The following is an 8043-nucleotide window of genomic DNA, read 5'->3' on the forward strand; positions in this document are numbered from 1 at the left end:
TCACATGGGGTGTCCGGGAAAATCAGAAGGAAACAATGGAAACGGCCACGAGGCTGGGTATCTGGGTAGAGTGTTGCACCACCAGCGAGGGAAAGTACTTCAAAGGGAGAGTGCTTGGAGAGTTCTAGAAAGGGTAAAGAAGACAACGTGCTGGCACAGAGTGACAGGGGAGTGCGTGCTGAAGGGTGGGATTCTGGAGCCGTGTCACACAGGGTCTGGTAAGCCATGGTGGAGACTGCTCCAGTTCATTAAGGCTTCCGGAAAGCCAGGGGAAAAATCTGCTGAGCAGCCCACGGTGACTTACATGCACGAAGAGATCATTCTGACTGGACTGCAGCACAAGGAACGATGGGGCAGGGCTTGGGGGCAGGGAGACCAGAAAGCGTTCTTGCAGTCTGGGAGGAAGCCATGGTTCTAACAAATGTAGAAGAGTTGGAAAAGGTGAAGTGTTTCAATTGTGGATATTTTTAGAAGGTCGATGGGACCAGAATTCCTGCAGAGGGGATGTGAGAAGAAGGAAGAACGCAAGGGTGGCTCCAAGATTCACAGCTTCGGCGGCTGGAGGACTGACTGCAGGAGCACTTCCTAAGTGACCGAGGCCAGAAGAGCAGCAGGTGTGAAAGGTCCCAGATGTGATTTTAGCTTCGTTAATTCTGAGATGCTGCGTTAGTTTTCTATTACTGCTGTAACAGGTTACCACAAACCTAGCAGCTTAACACACACATACGTATTATCTTACAGCTCTGTAGGTTAAAAGGTGACACGGGTCTCACTGGGCTAAAAGCAGGGGTGTGGGCAGGACCACGTTCCTTCTGGGTGCTCCAGAGGAATCTGTTTCCTTGACTTTTCCAGCCTCTAGAGGTTGCCCACGTTCCTTGGCTCGGGGCCCCTTCCTCCCACCCCAGAGCCAGCCGACAGGGGCAAAGTCCTTCTTGTAGGGCACCTCCCTGACTTTTCTGTCCCTTCTGCTTAGAAGGACCCTTGTGATTACATTGGACCCTCTGCCTCCCGACGATCCAGGGGGATCTGCCTGTGTAAGTTCGGCTGATTAGCAACTTAGTTCCATATACGATCTTCATTCCCTTTGCCATGTAAGGTAACATGGGCACTTATTCTGGAAATTAGGGTGTGGACATTTGGTGGTGAGCATTATTCTTCCTACCACAGATGCCTATTTGAAAACTGAATGGAGCTACAATACAGTCATAGATGCCTTTTATCTTATATATCTTTATATTCTAAAAGAAATATTTTAACAAGCAAGATTGGAGTTGACTCTTTTAATAAAAATGCAGAATTACCAAATCAGCTCTTTTTATATAAATTTCAATTGTAAAGCATTTAGAATTAAAACAACTTGCTTAATAACTATTATACTCTTACAGATGTTTACACTAATGGATACAAGTGTATTGGTCATCAGTTTTGGGCTCATTGTTCACTTAATTAAGCTTTTTTAAAAAGGCACTTTTGAGGAAAAAATTATTTTGAAGCCTCTAAATAAAGCCTTTAATTCTTTGGAGTGATAAAATTGAAAGAAGTACCATGTTATTTTTTTAATTGCTGTTTACCAACAAATATATATAAGTTAATCATGAAAAGGACACCAGAAAATGGCTTTATCCTTATTAAATATCAACTAGTAATATTTTGATTGCATTCTTTGTTATATATGTTTGTATATAACATATACAATATGTATATATATATAATATTTATATACATGTATATACAATATATATATATAACATATACAAACATATAATGTATATAATATATATACACATATATAAAGACATGGATATTTATAAACATTGACACATTCACATGTATGCATTTACCGAATGTACAGTTTTAAGCCTGCTTGATTAATATATTAAGCACCATTTCATGTCACATTCTTGATGCCATCATTTTTAACGGTATTATAGTAACCACTTCTCATTATTGGATATTTAGATTGCTAATTTTACTTTGAATATCATTGACATAAGCAAACTTGTATTGAAATCATTGCATATATCCATCCTGTGTTTGATTCTCGGGATAAACCTCTCAAAGAAAAATTGTCAGGACAAAGGATATTCACATTTTTTAAGGTTTCCAATATGAAATGAAAATCATGTTAGTCTTTGAAACCAGTGCTCTGTCAATTGTTTGTTACCATCAACTTATACAGAAGTTTTGATTAAGGACATAGACTTTGAATCTCAAATTGTGAAAATTATTGGTATATCAGGACTTATTATTCGCATTCTAAGGGAGGGTTCGGGGATTCCTTTTCCCTTACTGTCAACAAACGTGAAGCACTATTATCATATTTACATTGAGAAGAAATATTGCCACTTATTTTCCTTTGCTTTTGTTCTAAGTAACAAAAAACAAAATACAGGAAATAGTAATACTAATAAAAATCGTAATTACGTTACTGCGATTACTATTAGTAGGCAGTGTGCTAAGTGACTGTGTTTATTTAATCCTCACAATAAAGCTATGGTTTACATAGCTCTCATTTTACAAGGCATAGAAAAACCAAGGCATAGAAAAGCCGTACCTTAGGCCACCTGGTGAGGAAGTAGCAAAGCCAGGATTCAAATTAAGTCTGTGCAATACCAGAGTCCCATCTCCTAAAGCAAAATCCTATACTCCCTTGATCTCCCCCAGCTAGGAGCAAGGGTAGCAGTGGTAGTAATAGTATTATCATCATTCATTCATTCATTCATTCATTCAAAAAATTACTGAGTGCCTAATATGTGCCAGTCTCTGCCAGCTACTTGGAGATTGCAGTGAACGTAGCAAACAGAGCCACTAACCTCGCCCTGCTTACGGTCTGTTAGGGAGGGCAATTATTTAGGTGGTAGTTACCTTACCCTAGAGTACACAGAGTGTTATATTGGGGGGATTCCAGGCTGCCACACAACTGTGTGTTCTCTGCCCTTCTAGTACTTTCTATTCACCTTTATTGACCTCGATACATTGAAAGGCAAATATTTGTGTATGTGCTGGCTTCGCCCCTTAGACATCGGGCTCCTTGAGAACTGGCATGTTATTTACTTTTATGTCCCTAGAAACGAACGTATTTCCAGAGAACATAGTAGGTGCCTAATAAATGTTTTTTGAATGATTGATTATTATAGCTTGTCCCTAATTAAGGTAAGCAATTTCTGTGTCACTCTTCTGTTACTCTCAATGATATATTATTTTAAAATGAGAATGTTAATTATGTGATTTATGCTAATCAACCTAATTTCTCAGAATTAAGAATAATGTAGTTCATTCACTATCTCATTCAACAAATGGTTTCTTCACTTACCACATACAAAAATATTAGTTTGTATATTGCAGGAAGGACGGAAATAAATTAGGTGCTGAGCTCACATTCAGGATTTTGAATCTAATAGAAAAGGTAAGGTAATGTCATAAACAATACTGCAGTGACCGTTCAGGAACTTTGTGTGTGTGTGTGTGTGTGTGTGTGTGTGTGTGTGTGTGTGTGTCTGAGTGTTGTTACTGCTGCAAGAAGTTCTACAGCCACCCTTGGAAAGAATGACTTTATTGGAAGGAATGGGGCAGTGACTCATTCTCCTAGAAGAAGGCTGGGCTGTCTTTCAGTCCTTCCTAATGACCATCGAGCTTTGCAAATGAATCATTGGAGTGTGGAAGGAACCCTCTGTGTCGGATGATCTTTCAGGGCAAGGGAGACATAGTTTGCAGTGTGGGGGTAGGTATTGGACCCCACTTGAATTCAGAGGCTCTGATGCAGAAAGGCCTCAGAGGAAGATGGCTGTGTGGGTACCCGGATGGACTGACATTAGGGCTCAGGCCTCAGGAATCTGAACAGAAGGTGAGTCATAACCAAGCTGGTAATGGGGCAATGAAGTCATGCTCAAAGCCGCCCTCCTTCCAAAGACCAGGCTGGCCAAGGCAGGGATTCACCGTGAAGCAATAGTGATGGGCAGAGGCGGGAAGACCCCAACAGCTCAGCAGTGACGCTGGACCGGCAGGTGGTGTCAGGGGCAGACTATGATGCCAGAGTTCTTCCCAGTCAGGCGTTCAGGGGTCCAGAGCTCTGCAAAGTTTAGGAAACCCCCGCCTACTTCCCCTATATGTAAATCAAAGTCAACATAACACTAAGCCGTAAAATGTAAAACTCTGTGTGTGCTAAAATCAAATACCCTCTTTCTATATTTTCAGATGAAAAAAGAAAGAAAAACATGAACCTTCTTCGTCTTGCTGATGCCCCGGTTTTGCTGGTGGGTGAGCCTTTGCTTACTTACTCTGTGTAAAGGGTAAGCATTTACTCGTCCCCTCTTGAGGAGGGAACACTTGGGACCTATTTTCTGGACTCATTTTCCTGGATGTTCTAGGTTGGCAAGTAAGCTGCATCAACAACAGGGTTCTGGACTTCTTGCTGGTCTAGACCTGTTCTGTGTTTCTAGAACACAGTTGTCATTTAATGTGAGAAGTGAACAGTATGGTCTTATTCATACCCTGAGCCGTGTGAAACAATCCATATTTATTACACCAAAAACATAAGAAAGGGCTAAGAACAATTTGAGAAGTTTAAATAAATTGCTAATGGAAACTTAGAGAATAGAGGTAATACCATTCATTAGGAGCCTGAAAGGATTTCTGGAGGAGGTTGTCTTTAGGCTTTAAGGGCGAAGGCAGGGCAGGAACCACAGGAGGAGGAGGCAGGCAGGAGCTGTGAAGAAGGACCCGCCCCGGAGGGCCCAGACAGGCTGGAAAGACACCCATGGCTGTAGCGGCCGCACCGTTTGGAAAAGCGTGCACTCGGGAGCCCGGTCACACCGATGGCAGGGGAGCCGCCTGCCCGCCTGCCTTCTGGCCTCTTGCTGCTGAGCTGTTCGAGTCAGAGATCCAGCACCGGCCTGGAAAGAGTCTCCCCTTCCTCCTGCAGTGTGCCCCACACCCAGGGGCTCCCCACAGAGCACTGCGCCAGCTGGCCGAGGAGAGGGGGATTACGGGGCAAAGAAGGGTGGGTTTGGAGAAAAGCAGCCACAGATTGATCACTGGCACAATGGCTGAGGCTGTGTATATATCTCAGAATGATGGGAAAAGTACCTTATGTTCTAGTTCAGGTGGTAAAGTATCAGAATAAAAGTTATCTGAGGAAAATGGAGAATCTACTTTCCAATGACCTCCTCCAGGTGTAGCCTGTCTGTACCTACAGCCCCTTGTGTGGCAGCCTCTAGGGTTTCCCCATAGGGCTTCCACCATTATAGTGTATGTTACTTAGTTATATTCTAGACTGCTTAGTTGTAGTCTAAGTTATAGCTTATATTGCTTACATTTATAGTGCTTAGCTATATTTTATGTTACTTATATATTATATTCTAGATTACTTAGTTATATCTTATATTACTTAGTTATGTCTTATATTACTTATATTCTATATTGCTTAGTTATATTCTATATTGCTTAGTTGTGTTTTATATTGCTTATATTTTATATTACTTGGTTATATTTCATGTTACTTGGTTATATTTCATGTTCCATAGTTATATTTTGTTAGTTATGTTAGTTATATCCTAGATTACTTAGTTATACCTTATATTGCTTAGTTGTATCTTATATTACTTAGTTATGTCTTATATTACTTAATTATATCTTATATTACTTAGTTATAGTCTATATTGTTTAGTTATATTCTATATTGCTTAGTTATATTTTGTGTTGCTTGGTTATATTTTATAATGCTTGGTTATATTTCATGTTACTGGGTTGTATTTCATGTTACATAGTTATATTTTATGTTACTTAGTTATATTATATGTTAGTTATATCCTAGATTGCCTAGTTATAGCTTATATTGCTTAGTTATATCCTATCTTAGTTATATTTTATATTATTGTTATATTTTACTGGCTTGGCAAACTGCCCTTCACTTTTACCAGTTAAACCCTGTTTCCGCAGACGAATATACCCGATACATTGCCCCCACCAACCTGCATCTGCTCTGTTCTCACTCGGAAATCCGCACAGTATTTGGCTTATGGTCCTCATGACTTTTTATTTTAAGTGAATTGGATCCAAGTGAAAAGTAGGCGATGAAAACCACAGTCTTTGCCGTCAGACCGGAGGGCAGATGCCAGAGGTGTCACTTAAGTTTGCTGTGACCCTGAGCACATTACTTACTCTTTCTTAGGCACAGCGTTCCGGTCCCTGGAACGAGGATTTAAAAACCAATGAACCTACCTGGTATGGTTTCTGTGAGGATTAAACGAGACTGCGCAGGAAACATTTAGGTTCGCACCTAGTAATTCCTCAACAAATGGCAGCTCTTATTAATAGAGGGCATTTCAAGTTTCACTGAGTCTTAAAATGAATGGAAAGACAACAGATTTTTGGTGTGGTCTTCAAGCCCTGCTTTCCTAAATAAGATTTCAGAAAATGAAAGAGCAAAAAACACAAGGGTCTCACAGCGAGAACTGAGTTCTTGACGAGTGACTAGTAAAACTAGGAAGTTCATTCCACAGGGGTAATAACAACAGGGAGTTTAAAAAGGAATAATCTGATCGAGTTTGCATTTCATCAGACTGTGTTAGAGGCCGAATCTGTTTTACTGTCTCATTTATGTGACAGATGGTGTGACAACTTATTGAACTGATAAATAGTTTTCAGGTATTTAATCAGAGGGCAATCATCTTACTGTATTTCCCCTCGCCTAATTCGAAACAGATCCAGCCCTTTGTCCGGAATGTTTCCTGTATGCGTCCTGCCAGTCAGCGGGCCGGGCTGTCGCTGTCAGACTGTGTGTCTACAGCAGACTCCTGGAGAAACAGCATGCTTATGTCACGAGCCACGTCTGTCACGGCAGGACCCATGTTTCTCCTCAGGCTAATCATATCTGATGCAGGCACCAGGGCTCCCCCCCTTAAAAGCAAGGATACCAGCTTGGGAAGAGGTGCCTTAAAGATCAAAACCGGGTCTGCGGCAGTGACATGCGGGTTTGTGAATCGGGAATGGCAGCGTCAAATCTCTCCTGAAGCGAGGAGACAGCCGTTGGCCGGCAGAAACGGAGCACGGGGCGTTGCTGGCTCCAGTTAGGGAGACACGATTTGCAAAGCGGCCATGTTCACGGGCGGTGTTCCGTGAAGTCCTGTACAGAACGCTAGAAAAATCATCGAGGAAGGAACAGGTGACGTGTGAGATACAAGCAGGTCTGTATCTCACACGAGACGAGAGCAGAAAAGAGTTGCCTCTTCCCACCTTTCACTTTGAGGAGAGATGGTTTTGCTCTGGACGGGCTGGGTGGTTTTTGTTTCGAGTAGGGATAACAAGGGAGCAGGAGCTAAGAACTGAGATTCAAACCTGGTAAGATGATGATGGTGATAATCATCATCATCATCATCATCATCATCATCACTATGTTCATTTAGGGACCTTAAAATAATTATTGTTTAGAGGCTCAAATAATAATAACAAAATAGTAACATATTACTTAACATTTATTGGTACTTATTATGTGCTAGTCAGTCTCTCTTACTCCATTTAATCCTCATTAAAAACCATGCTAGAACTTTTCACTACTTAATTATTCCTTGACATATTGAACGCTTATTTAGCCCGCACTCTGTGACACACGGTTCTAGCCATTTCTCACAACACCAAGAGGCAGGTGCGGTCATCCTCTTGCAGACACTCAGAGAGGGTAAGTGGTTTCCCAAAGCCATCCGGCTAGTGGCTGGCAGGAGCTTCGAATTCATATCTAGCTCATAATTTTTGCTTCATCCCGGACTACCTCTCAACCCACGCCCCCCACCCCCCAACCCGATGTTTCAGCGTGTATCAGTACAGGAGCCCTTGGGGAAGTCCCCAAGCTCACTGTCCCCTCATTTGTGTCATTATCCTTTGTGCTGAGAAGTTAAATGGGAGATGACATCAAATTCCTCAGATGACACATAAGTACATTCCAGTTGAATCGTGCCCGGTGTGTTTCTCTTTATACTGGAACCTCAGTAATATAGTAATCCAGTCATTCGTTTTCATCAGGATTTAAGTAACATATAGTCCACAACT

At 41.5% G+C, this 8043-nt stretch overlaps 1 long non-coding RNA gene across 1 annotated transcript; it reads left to right on the forward strand.

Moving 5' to 3' along the window:
- The first annotated feature begins 3602 nt into the window (after nt 1-3602).
- Nucleotides 3603-7374, forward strand: LOC115527736. Its single transcript, XR_003973004.1, has 3 exons — nt 3603-3844; nt 4195-4289; nt 6703-7374. It is a non-coding gene; the product is annotated as an uncharacterized LOC115527736 (long non-coding RNA).
- Nucleotides 7375-8043: the final 669 nt, after the last annotated feature.

This window comes from Lynx canadensis, chromosome D2 (genome assembly GCF_007474595.2).
Source record: "Lynx canadensis isolate LIC74 chromosome D2, mLynCan4.pri.v2, whole genome shotgun sequence".
NCBI classification, from domain to species: domain Eukaryota; kingdom Metazoa; phylum Chordata; class Mammalia; order Carnivora; family Felidae; genus Lynx; species Lynx canadensis.